Here is a 20,793-nt window from a genome sequence, read left to right on the forward strand (position 1 = left end):
AAATGTTCATGAGAAAACTGGGTATGTCCAGGTCGTAAACGGAAAATAATTATTTGCTTTCATCTGGATACCTTTAATGGTGTGGATTTCCATTTATTGTTTCAGATCCCGAACAGGAGCTTTATGAAGCGTGAGGTTTGGTGTATCTTCGATATGTTTTTTTGAAAATATTATACTTATATTTTTTTTATTAGATCAAAAACTAAAACCGGTGCTTAGTGACCAATTTACTAATTTAAGTGTTTTTTTTAATATTGACGCCATAATGATTAGCGTTCTTGCCTTTTATGTAAAGAATCAGCTTATAAACATATAGTTTTCACTAAACAAGTTATGCAATGATTTTTAGTATATCGTTTATTGCTATTAAAAATAGAATAGGTCTGATAATCGATCTTTGTGTGATTCCATTTTGTTGCTCTCTAGGATGGGATATAGCACCATGGGCTCGAACATGAAATGTTTTCTGAGTTAAAAAATTGTTTGTGTAATACAAAATATTTCCTTGATATTTCAACTTTTTTAGAATGCTCAATATACGCTGTTTCCATACTGTATCAAATGCTTTAGTTATGTAAATCGCCGTACATTATTTTTTGATTAATTATTTTTAAAAACTTCGTGAATAGCGTTTTCCAGATTGATAGATTGTAGATCTACCTGGAAATAGTCAGCTTGTTCCATGGTTATTTGGTTTCTAGGTCTTCCATTATTTTTCCATCAGTTTACACGAAGAACTGAGGGATAACAAGGGCATTTTCCAGATTTTTGGAAATCATTTTTGATTTTTGAGACCAAGTAATGTTAAAAATTTAAAGTGGAATCTCTTTAACAACTATGGAAATGCTTTTAATAAATTGTATTTGTATGACGTCAGAACGTGGTGAAGTCTTTTATGCTATTAAGTGTTTCTTGAAACTCAAACTCAAAAACCGATGATATATTTTGTGCTGCTGTTAATGCTAGATATGTATGAAGGTCAGGCGTATGTATAGGAATAAATGGGAATTAAAACCGGACATGGTGATCAAACCCTCAGCGAAGATGTGGTGGACTAAGACACTTCAAACAGTTACACTTGCATGGCTAGGGGGTAACTGGTACCATGCGTACTACTCTTACAGCAGCTATGGAGGTTTGACTAGACCTGCCTCCGTTGGATTTGATAATACAAGGAGAAATAAGATTGAGAGCCTACAGAATAAAACAATCACTAAAACTTTGTAGTGAAGGTACAGGGCATATGACAGGGCACAAGGACAAAAAATGAGAAATGAAAAAAAAAATGATCACATGAGAAAAAATACAATTTTAAGAATTCATAAAGGGTGTCTATTTCAGACAGTAATATATGAAAAAACAAGGAGCAAAATAACCAACAGTGTAAGATCTGGTATACAAATCAATCCAAAATTACAGGGGATGTGGGGGCAGGAATATACTCCAATAATCCCAAGTATACGTGCAAGAAGTACTCCAAGACGATATCATGCCTTTTGCACCATTCATTCGTGATAACTTCAGACTAATGCATGACAATGCACGTTGCCATACAGCAAGATCTACCCGTGAGTACCTGAATAAGGTCGGGATTCAAGTTCTACCCTGGCCAGCCCACAGTCCCGATCTTAACCCAATTGAGCATATCTAGGACAACATCAAAAGATGGGTAAGAGCAAGAGTACCAGCCCCTGCATCATTTGAAGAGCTGAAGACAGCTGCGGTAGAGGAGTGGCACAATATCCCCCAATCTGATATCCAGATTTTCATGAATGGATTGCCAAACCGGCTCCAAGAAGTCCTAAGGGCTAGAGGCGGCAACACCCATTATTGATACGCAATTTTTTTTTCAATTAGACTTTGATTTCCAAAATATTGATGATTTGAATTTTCTTCGAAGATTTTATTCATTGGATTTTTACTGTAACAAATGACTTTTTTTCAAAAAGATTATTTTTTCTCTTCCGCGAAGATAAAAATTGATAAAAACATGGCTAGTTGTTAAAGCACCTAACTTTTCTATTATCCAACATAAGCGAATCAATCAAAAAACAAAATGTTGAGAAAGCATGAGGCTATAGTTATGATTTAATTTCAATATTCTACAAATGCTAGAATATTCCACAGGTTGATGCAAACTTTAGGAAAAAAAACAGTTTGATTCGTACACCCGGAATACAATGAAAATTTACCAGTTTAGCAACAATATTATTATAAAGATATTGTCAAGGAATAAGGCTATAACATATTAAAAAAATTACTTAAATCGGACATCACGTTTAGGAGATATAAGAAATTAAAAATTGCTCATTTTTAAGATGGTCGGTTAATTTTGGACATCACGTCATCAGTTAATAAATCGGACATCACGTTTAGGAGATATAAGAAATCAAAAATTGCCCATTTTTAAGATGGTCGGTTAATTTTGGCCCAGAGTGTATAAATCAATTATTAATAACACATTAATAATTGGACCTGCCTCAAAATAAATCCCACAATGATAAAAACAGCCATTCATAACACTTTTTTATTGACAAATGCCTAACTGTTCATATGCCACTGACCAATGTGACCAATATTTCAAACTCCGAAAACTATTATTTGAGGCTCGCTCGTTAATTACCCCTGAACACACGTTATTTCCATACCGCTATGTGGGTTTCAATTTATTGCCTCTTTCCTGGCTATGTAGGACAAATCGTTGAGGAATATGTTCCTCCACACCGCGAATATTTTGCCCACAAATTCTAAAAGCATAAATCATGCGGTTATAAATCAGCCATATTGTGGAAAGATAAATAGATACCAGGTTTAAAAAAAAAAGATCGATTGTTTACAGAAACTGTAACCTAAAATTGCCGAAATGCTAAAGAAAATTACAATTATCTTTGAAAGTCAACGTATAGCGGACAAACAACGATTTCGCTAAAACTAATCAGAAGTTATTAGAGGTAGATTTGACCTTAAACAGAAGATACAGTTCCAAATTGAAACAACCGAATGATTGACGTTGAGGTCGGTGGTAACTGATTTAATATTAGTATATAATTAAAAACAAACAACCTTAAGAACAAACAGGATTCATACCTGGACGATTCACCATATATAATTTATTTGCTTTGAAAATCGCCGTAGAAAGAATAGTACAGAGAAATAGAGAAACTCATATAACTTTAATATACTTAAAAAATGCATACGGTAGCGTACCGATTTCAGAGTTGTGGAAAAAAATGACGAATTTGAAAGATAATTTCGTTCTTACTACGTATTCTTAAAAATATTATGAGGAGAGCCCTGCAACAACTAAAGGTTCGAGGCAAGGATGTAATTTACCACCTACCATATTTAAGATTTATCTAGACAGCAGATCCCTATAGAAATGGGTGAGGAAATGCCGAAGCATGGGAATGACGGTGGAAGCTTTTTATACTCTTCTTTGCTGATAACCAAATAATGACCGCGGAAGATGAAAATAATCTGAGCAATACGATAAGGAAGTTAAAAAAAGAATATGGAGCGGCACTGGCATAAAAATTAATATGGTAAAATGTGACTATCTAATAGCGAGCAGAGACGAAACACCTGATTGAGATGTAGAAAATGAAAAAATGAAGGATGTAAAAACCTGCCCTTAACTTGGGTAATTTTAAATAAGAAAGGGAATAATGAGAATGAAATCAAAGCGGAAGTAAATAAGAATAAAATAATGATACGAGCATTAAACCCTTTTCTTTGGCAAAAGTCAATCAAAAAAGAAACAAAAACATATTTATAGAAGTATTGTACAAAGTGTTATATTATACGGTTTAGATGTTTGAGATGGTACCAAAGCTAATAAAAACAAACTTATGATGACAGATATGACTGGTTCACTTTTTATTAACATTCCTGTAGACTAAACCCTTAATATTCTGAAAACTCAATAGAGTATTCATCAATACCACTTATCTCTCTTTAAAAGTTGCATATCCAATAAGTATTTCATCTTCCAAAATTAATTCTACAGACAAATAACTGGTGCCCTAATGCCCTATTTCCACCAATTGCCAATATCTTTATGGAAGACTTCGAGAATCGATCACTTTCCACATCAATGCTCAAACCCACATGTTGGTTACGATGTTGAGCTTGAGCCAGTTAATTTGTTGGGTTTTCACGTTAATGAAATGTTGAAAATGAACGTTTAAACAATTGACTTTAACATTCACTGAGATGGATCCACTGTTAATTGTGTTTTGAAGATGCAAGGTATATTTGGTCGTGAAAAGTAGGGCCTAGTACGCTGAATTTAAGTACTCTTACACGTATCAAATAGCAGGTGCGTTCATCATTGTTAAGTTGAATGTCAAAGATATTAGAAAGATATGATTTCAGTAGATATATTTGACTAGGCATGATATTCTTGATTTTAAATAAATTCCCTTGTGCTACTCTTGTCGAATGCCAGGTGTATATCTAAAATATTGCAGCGCACATTTTTTGTTCTCAAAGTCCTCTTTGATAAACTGTCTTCTGGTATAAACCCCATTATAGAGTTTTCTATAAACTTAAAAATTTAAATTTTACTGATATACCTAACGCAATTTGCCATTAAGTACCTTATTTCTTGTAGCCAAACTGTCAAACAATGAGACAAAACCATAAGAGACATAAAAGTCGTTTCAGCGACATCTTAAATCTCTTAAATAGTCCTCCAGCATCCTCATGATTCGATTTAAAGACAGATACGAGATAAGAAAGTCCAAAATGCTTTTATTTCGAAGAAATCTGTCTGCTCAACAAAAGAGCTGTACTACTATACTAACATGAGAGATCGCTAATTTTTTCATTTGTGCATCATCAATTAAAAGGTTCTATACATTATACGGTGTTTTTTTGGTAGTCTTTTGCAACAGCCTTTAAACCAAGTAGGTGCATTACAATGTTATGACTTTGTATTCTACCATAAGTTGGCGACCTTGATGATTATTGAAAACTATCAATTTATTCATCATCACTACCCAATGCTGAAATGCTGCTGATATCTTAAATGGTCACTGTTTAATCCTTTATTTTCTTCAATATGGTTTTCACCCACAATATCATATTCTGGTGGACTGTCATGATCACTGTCTGTAGTTGGGTCACTAATATCGTCATCATCATTGTTTAGAAAAAGGCCTATGCCTGATCACTTGTATATAGTTTTTTATCATTAAAAATAAATCCATGGTCATAAAAAAATATACGTATCTGGTATCGTCGGATCAGAATGGACACCAGACAGTAGAAAAGACTACTTAAACGACAATTTATCGACTGATATTTAACGGCTTGGCGTTTGTGCATGATTTGGAAAAACTTCCAAAAGATGTCGGTATTTGACACTTATGTGACCAAAATACGAAGAGAAAGGGAACTCCCCGTTGAGATAAGCAAAATGCCTTTACTCCCCGAAATACATCGTTTCGTCTTATTTTATAAATAAAAAAAAAATGCCGCTTAATGATGTAGAAAGGTAAAAAGGTTGTGCAAATTCAGTAAAAACCCCCGAATAATGCTTGAAAACCTGTTTTTTCGCATGAACGATGGTTATATTTACTTCTTTAAGGCCTGAAAATATTATTTATTATATATTTTTTGAATATGAATTGGAGACGTATTGAATCAGGTTGCATCGATCTTAAATAATATGTTTAAACCCGCGAAAATCCTTAAAAAGCTTGAAACCCATGGCTTTTGGCGGTTTTAAGTAGTTTCCCCCAATTTTTGAATGTCCTAAAGGACCCAGTTACTTCAGATTATATATAACCTATAAAAAACCTTGATTTGATATATTTTGAACATAGACATACATACAATACAAATAGACTGAGTGCTACAATAAATTCGCACACTGTGACAGAGAAAACTGATTCAAAGCAGTTCCTGCATCTTTCTGTAATTTGCCAGATTTATTGACCACGGACCTGAATAACCAATAAGAAGGGGCGGCTTTGCGTCAGTTTTCTCGGTCGCACAGGGGGAAGGCGAAGAAATCTATAACACATAAACACAGAAAAAACCGTTGTTTGTCATTTTAAAGGTGATATTTTTTGATTAAATACACAAAATAAAAAAAAGGCATGCAGCCAGCCATCTCAGAAAAAAGTTATACGCTTTAAAAAAAAATAGCATTTTTCTACACGTTTTGTAAAAGCCTCAAGTATGCTTGTGACTTTTTTGAAACTTTTAAATTGTGTATTCCTTACCCAGTTGTGCCCAAAATGACGAAGATATCTGATAAGAGTTAATAATATCCACTGGTATGCTTTTGTTATATATTAGATTTTTACATCTTGTGTTAGTAATGGGTCAAACGCTTTGGTTAAATCGATATGGCACGTAAAAATGACGGTTTATTCTATTCCAAGGATTTCTCTTTTACTTGCCTGGTGGTATATGTGAGCTGATAATATATGAAATACACCATCTACACATTGTTAACCTGTAACGCGTTGTGTATTGTTCAGATTAGCCATATCATGAAATGCGGTATCCTTTCTGGTTGATATATCGACAGTATCCAATAATTATAGTGGAACATATTACTTATTTTCCTTAATTTTCAAATTTTGTATGTTTGGAAAGTTTACGTAATCGGTTGTTTGCATTATACTTACAAGTTTATTATGTATTATAAAGTATATTAGTTTTATTAAATTACAACTTTAATTACCACTTAAGTGTAAACTATAAAATTTTATGCGGAAAGCAAACAAAGCAAAAAAAGTTTGTAAGGAAAAAAAATAAGTGTGTTAATTGGTTGCATTTATCTGTTTTATAAGGTAAACAAATAAACATGATAATGAGAGCAGGAAGTTTAAATAATATAATATATCTAACATAAACAAGGTTATTAGAAAATCCTACAAATAAGGATGTATACTGTAAAACGAGGTTACTTTGCCAACCACCGGATAACTTTTAATATGATAGTTGTTGAAATGACATTAGAGGCTTCTCTCATCAACCGTAAGCCGATATGTTTAATCTTCACAACAATCTTAAATTCTCTGAAAAGAACCCCTTATGTGATAACATAATGTAAGTACAATCCTATTCTCATATATCACGACTGTTTTATCTTCGTATAAATTGAAACAAACCAATTTGAGTAAAATTATTGCAAATCGAATTTTTTATGTGTTCATGCACATTTCATGTTGACATGGAGAAACTTTGCACAATGGTAATTATGCAAATTATGATCCATTTAAGTGGTGCAAAGTATCTTGGTAAATATTTTTATCTTATTTAATTGTTTTAAGATGATGCCAAGAGGGTCAAAGGCTCTTGGAGGTATGGCGACTACACGTAAAAAAACTTAAAATCCAGAAAAACTAGAATTGTACAATATAGCGAACCATTATGAACAAATTCAAGAACAAACGCATAAACAAACCAGGTTATCCTGTTATATTTACAGTTGAAGAAGAAAGGACATTTGTTTCTTGCAGTCATCAAATGAGCGAGTTTGGGATCCCATTGACTGAAATGAAACTTTGTCAAATACCTAGGACATATTTAAATAGGAAGATACATTTAACATTTTATTTCTTTTCAGTAGGTAGATGAGTAACCCATTTTAAAGATAATCTTTCTGGTAAAGACTTAATACAGCGCCATATTGAACTAAGATGTTTAACTAACACTAAAAGAAGGAGAGCAGCTCTTAATGAACAACAAATGAAGGTTTATACAGAAAATTGAAAGCAGTCCTTAGAGAAAATTTCACCACATGTAATCTATAGCTACGATGAAACAAATTTGACTAAAAATCCAGTTCAAGAAAAATGTTTAACCAAACGTATCATAAAATATCCCGAAATGATAGTTAATTAATCAGAAACTTGTATTTTTTAAAATGATCGGAAATGCGGCAAGTGAGATTCTACAACTAGATTTTTGGCCACCTTTTGTGGTCTATAAATCTAAACATTAGTGGGACTCGTGGACAGAGAATGGTCCACTAGTATTCGCTACGCCAACACAGCTTCTGAAAGGTTTGTGCCACAAACTTTTTCTGATTCGTTTTCTCAACTTTTGTAGTATAATTGGTCTGTTTTTGTAATAATAAAACTTAAAATCTTAAATTGTGTTAATTATTTGCTTAACAATATCAAAAATAAAAAAAAATTATATTAAAAGAACGACGATTTCCTAAACTTTACAATGCTGTAAGGTTTCTTTGACCCAGAGAAATTTTACTATAAATAAACTAGACTTAAATGAACAGGCGCAAAGTAAACCCATCATATCGTCGGCTGCATGTAACAGTGGACAGTAATGTACGCTAGACGTTACTTGTGTCACTATGACATGTTGTCGGTTAAGATAAATTGTTTCTTGCAGTACTGGCCCTTTTTAGTTGTGCAGTGGAAGTCGAACCCTGTCGATATCAAGTTTCCATGCAATACCGGCAATTTTGAGTTATTATTATTATTATTATATTACAAATAAGGGCAGAGGAGCGAGCTCCTATTATGCCCAAAAATCAAAAATAAAAAACATCCTTATAAAACTAATACCAATTATAAAGTTAAGCAAACATAAACAATTAAGTATATCATACAAAAGTTGAATGGTGAGACAATAAATAAATGAATAAATAATGCTGTCAAAGAAAAAAAATCCTATAAATAAAATAAACCACTATCCAGTTTATTTTTAAAGATGTTAACACTAGTTGCCGATATGGTGTCTTGATCCAAATTATTCCAGATATTAAAGATTCTATTTGGCAAGAAGTTCACCCTGGACTTTGCTGCAGTAGTTTGTTCCCTTTTCAATTTGTATCGATGGCCTCTTAATCTTTCGTCTTGATTCAAAGTGAATATGGTGCTTAGGTTCCCAAAGTTATGTTTTAAAATACGGAAGGACATAATTAGATCACCTCGAAGACGTCGCTGCTCGAATGTCGTAAGATGAGCCATGGATAATCTATCTTCATAGTTAGGTCTTACACGACCGAATGCCAGTCTTGTAGCTTTACGCTGAACATTTTCAAGTAGGATCTTATCGCGAATGAGATCTGGATTCCACACTGGTCCGGCAAACTCAATAATAGGTCTAACGTATATTGAGTAAAGTTTACTAACAGCAGTTAGATATATACGTGTAAAACATTTACGGATCAAAAACAGTTTCGAGTTTGCACGTCTCCGAGATCATTGTGGGAGGTTACCGAGTTTAAGGGATGTCCATTAATAAAGTACGGTAGTGATGGGTTATTTTTGCCGATATGTAAAACAACGCATTTTTCAATGTTAAGCGGAAGTAACCATTCTGAGGACCATTTGAATATTGCGTCAAGATCTTGTTGAAGAACATGTTGGTTAATAGTTGGATTCACATATAATTTCGTGTCATCAGCGTAAATGGAAACCTTACTGGATACGATGAGCGGAAGATCACTAGTGTAGACACAAAATAGTAGCGGTCCAAGTACTGATCCTTGTGGGACTCCACTCTTGACTGGCTTATCTAGTGAGTGGTCTTCCCCAACACGAACCCTGAAGTATCTATCGGATAGAAAATCTTCAATCCAAATGTTCAACTTTTCGCGGATACCATAGTGATCCAATTTAGCTAGTAATCGACGTTTTGGAACACGGTCAAAAGCTTTGGAGAAGTCTAAGTAGACTACATCGACAGGATTCCGATTGTTTAAAGATAATGACCAATCATTTACACAATGAAGTAAGTTTGTGATCGTTGAACGACCTTTGATAAAGCCATGCTGTTGGTGAGGGATGATATTTTCTTGAAGAAGAAACTCAGACATAGCTTCTGAAATAATCGATTCCATGACCTTGCCGACAATAGGAACCAGGCTGATTGGACGATAGTTATTGCAATCGAGTTTATTTCCTTTCTTGAATATAGGAGTAACCGAAGCCAATTTTCAGGACGAGGGGAGAGAACCTTGATTAAAAAGAAGCATTCATTATAAGAGATATAGGGATGGCTACAGATTCTGCACATTGTTTGAGGAAAAAAGAGGTGAGTCCGTCTAATCCAGGTGATGAATTATTTCGTAGTTTCCTTAAATGATGTTTAATTTCATCCGGTGTGAAAGATATATTGTCAAGAGTTTTAGACAAACGTGGGCACATTATTTGAGGAATGGTATCGTTAGGTTCATCTGTAAAAACCTGAGAAAAGAATAACGATAAACATTCCGAAGATTCGTTATTCGAAGAATATAAAGACCCGTCAGCTTTTTGAAGTAACGGTATGGAGACTTTAGAAGATAAAGATGTACGAATGTACCGATAAACTTTTTTACTATTACCACTAGCAATGATAGATTCTTCAAATTCTGTTCTTAACTTTAGCAAAGATTGTTTGACTCGGTTAGAAAAATTACGGTGGGCGAGAAAATCATCAAGGGATCCAGTAAGTTTATATCTTCGCCAAAGCTTTCGCTTATGTCGAATTAAATGGGTAGCTGAGAGGTTAATCCAAGGTTTTAGTCGGTTTCTGTATAGCTGCCGTTCGGTTGTATAATCAGAAATTGTTGTAATAGCAGTATGAAGAAAAGAGTCCCACATTGACGATGGATCAGAGTGATTAAGAAAAATAGATTGCCAGTTTAACTGGGATAAAACTGAATTTACATTAAAGAAATCAGTAGTGGCATACGTTACGAAATTATTTTTGCAAGGCGGTGTTAAACTAAATTGAATGTGAGCAGTAATAAGTGAGTGGTCAGAAAGACCCACAGGAGAGGACACTTCAAGTGTAGAAATTAGTTGATCATCATTTGTGAAAAATAAGTCTAAAATTGAAGGATTATTGTTCGCTCTAAACCTTGTAGGTTCAGTTATCAGTTGTAATAAATTTGAGTTCATGCCAAAGTTTCTAAACAAATTTTGGGAATTGACAGTATCAGTTTTGGAAATAATGGGCCAGCTTATGTCTGGAAAATTGAAATCTCCAACAACAATAAGATTTTCAAGGGATGATAATTCCTCAAGTTTGTTAATAAGCATATTGTCCTGAGTAAGTACTGTATCCGGAGGTCGGTATATGCAAACTATATTAAATATGAAAGAGTTATTTGTAATAAGTAAGTGGATAATTTCTATACCGGGTACGTCTATTGTTTTATTACTAATGGAAAAAGTATTGGTAATTTCATTTGCTAAATAGATGCATACTCCTCCCCCACGACGAGTACCTCTATCTCTACGAAATATAGTGAAATTATCAATGTTTACAAGAGCGTCGGGAATAGAAGAATTAAGCCACGTTTCTGTTAGAAGAATAATGTGAGGTTTTAAAAGTTGAACAGTACTTATAAATTCATTAAATTTGGACATAAGTGAGTTTAGATTTGTATACATAAGAAGCCAATCCGTAAATTTTGGTGCAGAAGAATTATGAACGAAATTTCATTATCTTTGGACAGCCATTCACATATTTAATCGTAAGGTCATTTTCTCCATTATTTTTATGAGTTTCAAGCTCAGTACGAAGTTCCTTTAAACGAAGTTGCTGCATAGGTGTCTTGTCATCAATAACAGAATAAGTTTCAGTAGATTTGTTTTCCAAAAGTTTATTTTTGTTACGAAGAATTTTTCGAGTATGGTGTTCAGAACTCATTATCACTTTTATCATTCGGGGATAACGTTTATTTTGATCTGGTTTACCGACTCTATAAAATGTAACAGGACTTTCTTGACATCCAATGACTTCTAGGGCTAAATTTATTTTATTCTCATCATGATCTTTTTTATTTTGTACGTCCCCTGTAGGTTCAGGGACGCTTCTAACCAAAAAATTTTTGGAACGAGATATGCGGTCAGCTGCTTCATTGACAATGCTGTCGGTAAATTCTGTTGTTGTAATAGAATCAAGTTGATTTAATTTATTGCTCAATTCAGATAATTTAATATCAAAGTTTTCAATTTTCTTCTTAATGTCCGCTTTAAACTCGACTAGTAAACTCTTGATTTCAGTAATATTCCCAATGTTTGTAGTACATGGATTGCAAAGTATACATATACCACGTACTTTTTGCCTCGTAACTCGATCCTCGACCGACAGATCCGTACAAGAAATGTGTATTGGTTTCTTACAGCCATCACACTGGAGCTTTCTATCGGAGGTAGAAGTTAGCTTTGAGCAATTAGCGCAAAACGATGTATTAGGCATAATTAACTTTGCTAGTTTTAGATATGAATTGTAATTATTTGATTGATAATAAACACCAAATTTATCGTTATCACTTACTTAAATGTCTACAAACAAGTAGTTTATAGTTGTGCCACTATAGCAGACAATTTTAGATATAATCAAACTGAATCAGTGAGAATTTTGGAGTTGTGTCACATTAAATAGAAGGAATAAATTTATTGTTTTAAAAATGTCAGATTTAAAGGGTTATCAGAAAAGAATTAATTCTATCTCGAGCAAGAGTATCAGTATTATTTTAATGTATAATTCCAAAGAATCGATTTAGTAGAAAACTTAAGACGATTTTTTGATTACATCTACCGGTTTAAACAAGAAATAAACCCATTTTAGTTCTGATGCGAACCCTCATTACGTGAATGATGATGATGTATCGTCTACATTTACAGAGGTCTCTGCAAAAAATGTGGAAACTGAAGTACCAGAAGTCTTGACTATTAATAAACCTAAAAGTAGGAAAAGGAAGGCTAGTCCGGACTAATGGAAAAGAAATGTCAGAAATTTTCTTAGAAATTCAGGCCAAAAATACACCAATGTTGACAGTAATCTTGTACAGGCTGGCAGTTTAAGTCCATCTTGCAATCCATGTATACTAAAATGTGATGAAAAATTCACGTTACAATAAAGAACACATGTCTATAATTAAACCAACATATCGATATGCAGATAAAGATAACACATCAAGCCATGATTATAATCATGCATTTTATTTGGAAAACCGTGATCAGAAAAAAAAGAGTGTGCGAAAGACTTTTGATATCCACCATTGGAGTTACTAATAGATGTATTCAATCTGTTATTGGGAAGACGGAAAGTGGCTTTATAAGCAACGATCAAGTAAGATCAAAAACGAAACTATGAACAGGGTTCGTAAACACCTTTCTTCAATTCCGACAATAGAGAGTCCACTATTGCACACACTTAACTTTGCACACACCTAACTCCTGGTTGGCTGGTATCAACCGTTGGACTCTAATGTCCTTTTTCAAGCAGAGATCTATATGTTCCTTTCAGTGAAATCCTATAACATCGACCACGTGACACCACATTTATAATCACTGATGATCTTTTAAAATACTTCACTGATGATGGTCCGATTTTACCGAAAACAATATGTAGTAATTTGTAGTTAGAAAAATCTTTCTTAACCTGTTTTATTTTGTTATTTTACTTTTTAATATTATATTTTTTGGTATAAAACTGTGGATTCGGTAGTTAAAAAGGTATAGTCTTACCGGGACTCATCTATTTAATGGTTTGAAAGTTCATTTATTTAGTTTGCTTTGTCGACCTCGTTGTTTTTTTTATAGCATTTTCAATACTCCCTGTATGTAATATTGTTAGCGCCGCAGAGCCAAAGAGTCACGTCTGTAATTTTATCATTCCTCTACTATCACATTTCAACAGACTCCGGCTTGAAACAGCTGCGGTTAAGTTATCACGTACGAATCTAGATATCCAGTTGTTTCTATCAATTAGTAATGTAACAGAACTTGCAAATTCGGAATAATTAATACGCTAGTATAGATCTTGAGACGAATTAAGCGTAATAAGATCTAACATCTAGTTTTTGCTGTAAATGTTTGAGATGCACACGATGAACATTGTTATTTATGCAAGAAGTGATTAAGGTACAGCAAATGGGAAGAAGGAACGTGCTCAAGTGTTCATTATTATAATATATTCCTTATAATGTAACATCAAACAAAACCTTGTTTTTATTTTATATTAACTTATATTGTATGTTTCGGTGAAACGTAAGCTGCATCTGAAGAGTGAAAATTTTGAATTTTCTTTTTATATATTTATATAATTATTATATATTAATTAATATTAACAGTATATTATTATTAATTAACCACAAATTATATTTTAGTTTGACATTTAAAAAAGTGGCTGTCTCTTCCAAATTAATGATTTTGAGTCCATTCTTTCACGGTTTTTGCTTAGAATTTTAAAGAATTGCTTTGAATGACAAGAAATTAAAAATACGCATAGGGAACATGTCAAAAAAAGAAAATTATATATTACTATTTGTGCTTTTGCCCCAGGGGCGAGTGTCACCTCCTCTCAGCGGTGAAAATATTTAACCTTTGAATGACACCCGAAATCTATAAAGAATTCCAGTTATAGCAAAAAATGTGAATAAAGACTTTTCTCGTTTAGTTAATATTTTTCAAACCTCTTACTTATTCGTACCACTATTATACAAAAACCTGCTGTTTTAACTAAACGCGGTATTTTATCTTTCATGGTCCTTCCTTTTTATCTTAAACCAACGATATATTCCATTGATTCATTTGAACTTCTAAATGAAGTACCTGAATGTATGCAAGTATCTTTTCCCATTACTGAATCGCCAAAAAAATTCTGGAAATCTATACTTTTAAAATTTTCGGAATATTCTAGCCAGCAAAAGGAATCGCTTTAAGTTTTAAAGTGATCCTTAAATTTAAAAACGGGTGTGGCAGTCCAGTGGGACTGCCGGTAGAAGTTACACTTCTATACACGCATTCGCAGTTATAAATTTATTTGGGAGTCAATCTGCACAATCATTACATATGTAATGCTATAGGTAACACATAGCAGAAAGAGAAGCAGAATTAATGACAACTTACTAACAATTAATAAACAACATTTGACCTGTAATAGGAGTATAGTAAATGAAGGATTGAATCAATATTTTGATAAAAATGTATATTTTTATTTTCATATATGTATGAAAGGAGTTGAATGCTAAAATTTTTTTACACATACTCTGCAATAAAATTCATTGTTTCTTTTGTTATTAATATAAAAATACAATACAATACACTGCAACATAATTCAATATAATAATACAATACAAATTAAAATGCAATATTCATAAGTATTTAAAAATGACAGTACTATACATAACTTTTCTACTTACGCATATGTTTAATTTATCATGTAATATTATTAATAAAAAAGTCCTCCCCGACTGGGAATCGAAGCCCGGTCTCCCGCGTGACAGGCAAGGATACTGACTACTATACTACCGAGGACATGACACAAACGGATTTGTGTCATGTCACAATCAGCTGGTGAGATTGAAGGAAAAGTTTTGTAGATGCTGATTGTCAGTTCTGACATTCGAGCTTTCAAATACTTTATTTTGCATGATATGATCATAACAGTCAAGATCCCTAGCCTTGCCGTTGTTAATATAACATTTCAAAATTGACAATTACATTTTTTGATAGATTTTAGAATCAATCAATGTTTTCAAAAGTTAAATTAAAAAAATTAATATAAAATTACTTAAATTGGGAATCTTCCGGCGTTCTGTGTTTCTGTGTTTTTGCTGATTTATTTATTAGATTAATTTTTCATGTTTCTTCACAATGATAACATCTTAATGCTACAGATCTCTTAAAGGTAAGATCATTTGCTTAATTGTTTTTCATATTAGATGTATCGCTAATAACACTCTTTTAGATGAACTGATGATGCCCATTGAACAGTGGGCGAAACGTCTTCAATAAATAGATAAAGTAGCACAACTCTTGTCTTTTTTATCTCCAAATTGACCGAAAATATCCCATTCACTTACGAGTGCACTTTTTTTATATTAAATTAAACGGTCATATTCCTTAAAGATATATATATATATATATATATATATATATATATATATATATATATATATATATATATATATATATATCTATATAATATATAATATTAAATATATATACAAAAGGAACATTTTTATATTCGAGAGAGGAAGAGAGAGAAAATATATCTTCTGTTTCTCTCTTACTCATTATCTTACATATGTAATGATTTCACAGATTCACTCCCATACAAATTTCGCGTATAGAAGTATAACTTCAAAAAGATAAACATTTCTGGCAGTCCTTTAACAGTAGAAGAGCTTCAGAATGCCCATGGTTTTATTATAAGATAGGTCGAATCTTATTCTTTTTCCAAAGAAATCAAACTATTACAGGAGGGAAAATCTACCCCTACTAATTGACTTTCTTATTGAAAATTGTGTTTCAAACTCCAACACGAGTTTTGGAGAAAATAGTTTGTGGATTATTTGCACTGTCTGCAGTATAGACCCAAATGGCAACTACCCCAACAAAACTTGGCAATCAATCAGCTAGTTCTCATACAATCTGAAGATAGCCCTCCTTTAAATTGGCCACTATGTAGAATATTGGAATTATTGACTGAAAGGGATGGAAAAGTTCGCGCTGAACGGGTAAAAACAGCAGAAGGTGAATATGTTCGCCCCATATTAAAATTAGCACCTCTTCCAATTTCTGATTAACCCTTTTCTTAACGGTCGTTTCGATCAATTGCTATTTGTATATAAATTTTTGTATATAAATGTATTCTAAATTTTCCCCGCCCTCAGAATGTAGAAAATTAATTATCTTTTCTACAATAGTTTGTTTAATAAATAAACAATAATAATTAAATTATTCTCACTAATATTAAATTAAAGACTATACGATCAGCATGACATGTCTTCTTCCTGTTGTATCGTATCTTCTGCGCCTGTCACTTTTTCTAAATTTGAACTAAACTAAACTAAACTTTCTAAACTATTCAAAGCTAACTACCCTTACCACACGTCGTCTTTGTCTTTTCAAAGAGAAGCACGCAAGTCAAAACTACTTTTTTATGGTCTCAAATAGAAGCAAGTAAATAGTTCATCTCACGCTTCTCAAATAGAAGCAGATTTCAGGTTAATTTTATTTTATTAAACAGTTAACTTAATTAAATTCAGTGTTAGTGCGCCTAGTATGTAAGTACCTGAAATCATTCTTTAATACAGAAGAAAATCGACAGTTTTGGTGCCAATATTTCGTAAATGCTGGTCCGACAAATTACAGGGTTGAAAAATATTTCTATCGGAATTCTTATTTTAATTATTCTAATTTCAATTTTACTATTTACTACACTATTAATAATCCGCAATTTTGCGACCTATTGGTCGCTGTTCCTTCGAGATTTATATTTATTTTTTATCTTTTAAATGTAGGAAGGTGAGAATATAGTTTTAAATATTTGCTTTTAAATCGTCAAACCAGCTACCTCACCCTTTCCCCTACATAAATGGTTCATAAAAATTTGATATTTTGTAGCGTTTTTTGTGCTTTCGAGGCGATTAACAAATAAGTTAAAGAGTCAATTTCTTTTAACTTAAAAACAGATTACCATGCGTTAGACAGTTTGACAGTGAGAATTTACTGAATAGAAAAAAAATTATAATATGTAACCTTTTAAGTAAATAAGTAGTTAAAATATATCGTTAAACATCATATTATAATACAGTAATAAAAATATTAAATGTAAAATATATAAATAAATACTAAATACTTTCCCAAATAGTATCTAAGATAGATATTTGTTTCGATGACTGCAGTATTTTATATTAAACCAGTGTACAATGTTATCTTTTGAACGTAATTGTCCCACCAAGTTTAATTGTCGTAAAAAATTCCTTGCGAAGCAACATTTCTATCACTACCAAACACAAAATACACGATGTAGCCTTTTGATGTTGCAAAATTAGTCGTGAAATTACTTCATGGAAGCACAACCATTTCAAAAGAGCTTGAGAATGTTATTTATGTCCGTCGAATAATCTATTCGATACAAAACGAGAATTCATTCCATAATGCTTAGTCGACCTCGAACAGAATATCGACTATCAACTCAACTCTCGCCGATCCCGATCAATCTCCTTTTTTTTAATTTTTCAAGCATGATTCCAGTGATGAATTAAGGCTCGATGCAGCGAAGCTATAATTAAACACTACGAAATTGAGACTTTCAATTCAACAGAGTGAGACTAAAAAAAAAAAACAATCAACAAGGAATAAATACTTTCCTTTATTTTTTAATTTAAGTTTAATATAAAAAAGTAGATTTGGGTTTTGCATGGAGTATCGCTTTGCAAACTATTCGTATTATAAAATGTATACGGATTTGTATATATAAACAATTTATATTTTACTTATAAGGGGCTACAAGGGGGACCGAACAATTACTGGGCTTGGAGATAGGGTAAGCAAATAAATTAAAACGTTTGCGAACGGCTACTCGTGTTTTGGTTGGAGAGCTGAGTCGTGGATAAGGATTCGTTTATTTGAGGAGGACTGGGAGGACTAACTACGAAAAAGAAATCAAAAAAATACTTACAGAGATGTCCTGGGCAACACCACACAAGAAGATTCCTAAACTATTTAAAATAGGACGCCGTTTAAACACATTCTCTTGCTGGTTAGAAAGGAAAGGTTTTCTCTTCTAAAAAATGTTTATTAAGAATTTAACAAAACTGCTAGCTTCACTGGCTAATTATTTCTTTTGAAATTATTAAAAAAGTTTGTTACCTTAGATTTGAATAAAAAAATTGTCCCACAGAAACTTCAAACGATCTGAATTCGACCCATTGGAGACACGAAATGGAAGCTGGATAAATCTTATGAGAGGTCAAACATTAAACTGGGCTTCAGGTTATCCTGGATGATAACTATATTATTCATCAAAACTAGACTGTTTATTTTAGACTCAAAATCATATAGGCCCAGTTAGCTCTCAGAAAGGCTGTCATCAAAATCCCTTGACACGGAATACAGCAACAAACCGGAGATTATCCCACTTTACGAAGACTGCCACATAGCATTGTAAGCTTAAATCACTTTTTTTATCAATACGTCTGGAATTAAATGAAAATTTGCCATTTTTTTAAAACTCCGAGAACCATGTTTCCTCGTTCAGAACCCTAAGCTGTTCTTTGACTGCTACACTATCGAATTCCCGATGACAAAATTCTTCATGGCTTCAACAATGAAATCGACTGCTTTCGCGGCTGGTCCATCGGGGAGTAACTGCATCCTCAAAAATCGGTATACACATAAACAGAAAGATTTATTTTCTGAGTAAATATCTAATAGGTGGAATCAAGATCAATCGAAAGAGCAATTACGTTTATTGTAAACAGACTCGAAAATGTTTACATTACCAATCTCAGAGATGCAAAAAGATTAAGAATTTTTTTCGGTGTTATTTAATATACGGGGTGAAACGAAAATGTTACATTGGTACAAAATATTATAGTTTATATTTGTCGTTGCTAGCGGTATCTAGACGTGAGTTTTGCAGATAATGTGTAACATAACAGAGAAACGAACTGGTAGAAAGTAAGCTCAGGACATTAATACGCTTTGTGTTTCGAAGGTATTGTTGCTCAGTTATGGTAGATAATACGCGGGGTTGTTTAGGAAAGTAGGGAACACGTGAATACCAAATCTCATACCCCGCTTGTAGCTTTTTTGGATGGATCGAGTAGCTCGACAGAACTATTGCCCTTTGAGTGCTGAAAGCAGCACTCAAAAAGATAAAAGTGCGTAAAACCACGAATATAGATCAGGTAGCAGCAGAAATGATCCTGACAATAGGTGAAGTGGGAGTAGACATAATTTACATGATTTGCCATATCATATATGGTAAACATGTAAGTGGCGAGATGATTGAACCACCTTAGTTTATATAACAATCCACAAAAAAGGATCCAAAGAAATATAAGACCATTCCGCACCATTGCTTTTTTACCACACGCCAGCAGACATGTCATGTTGCAGATTATCTTCCAAAGACTTAGTCCGTGTTTGCTCCCTGAAATATCACAAGAACAAGAAGGATTTAGACCAGGAAGAGGCAGCAAGAGAACGAATTGTGAACTTAAGACATATTATCGAAAAATCAAGGAATTTAATGCAACCTCACACGTGTATTTTATTGATAGTATGATAGTATGATATAGTAAAACATTTGACTGTGTCAGATGGGACAACATGTGGAAATATCTCTGATAAAAATAGGTGCTCCAAAATACCTATTCATATTACTGAAGAACGTGTATGGAGAAAACTCAACAAGAGTGAGGGTACATTGAGAACTGTCAAAATCTATTAGGATTAGTAAGGATATAGGAAACGCTACGTTATAAGCCCCATCTTGTTTAACATCTATGGAGAAACCATTCTGCTCGAAGCAATATCAGAATGGAAAGGGAGGCATCCATTGGCGATAGAAGAATCAACAACTTAAGCTACGCAGATAATACAACGCTTTTCGCCGAATCCTTGAAATAATTGCCGGATATACTAGAGTGAGTAGAAAGAGTGCGATAAAGAGAGAATGTCTACCAATAAATCAAAAACAAAATAAAGAAAACTATGTACTAAACACACATTTCAGTAGAATATAGCAGGTTCTGGTTACCAATACTGAAAGAAGTTTGCAATAAGAATGTACCACATTAGCGAATTAATAGTAGGCCAGAGACACACCATTTATAATTAACTACATGAGCACAGAAAGTGCAGAATATAATTTCAATCCGAGGGTACAACAATGCATCTCATAGCATGTTTAAATAGTAATTTCATGTCTTTCTTCGTCTTGGACCGCGTTTGCCTGCTATGTTTCCTTGCATAGTCTCTCTTACATGTCCGAAGTATTCCAGCTTTCTCTTCTTGATGCTTTTTATTATCTCGGTGGTCTTGCTGGGACATTCTATTATTGTGGAGT

The 20,793-nt window shown here is 33.0% G+C and overlaps 1 protein-coding gene across 1 annotated transcript in view; it reads left to right on the forward strand.

Annotated features, from left to right (window-relative positions):
- The window catches only part of oaf (BRICHOS-like domain-containing protein out at first), a 788,141-nt gene that overhangs the window by 132,749 nt on the left and 634,599 nt on the right, over window positions 1–20,793 (forward strand). The gene's annotated exons all lie outside the window — the stretch shown is intronic.

Source organism: Diabrotica undecimpunctata, chromosome 2 (genome assembly GCF_040954645.1).
Source record: "Diabrotica undecimpunctata isolate CICGRU chromosome 2, icDiaUnde3, whole genome shotgun sequence".
Lineage (NCBI taxonomy): Eukaryota > Metazoa > Arthropoda > Insecta > Coleoptera > Chrysomelidae > Diabrotica > Diabrotica undecimpunctata.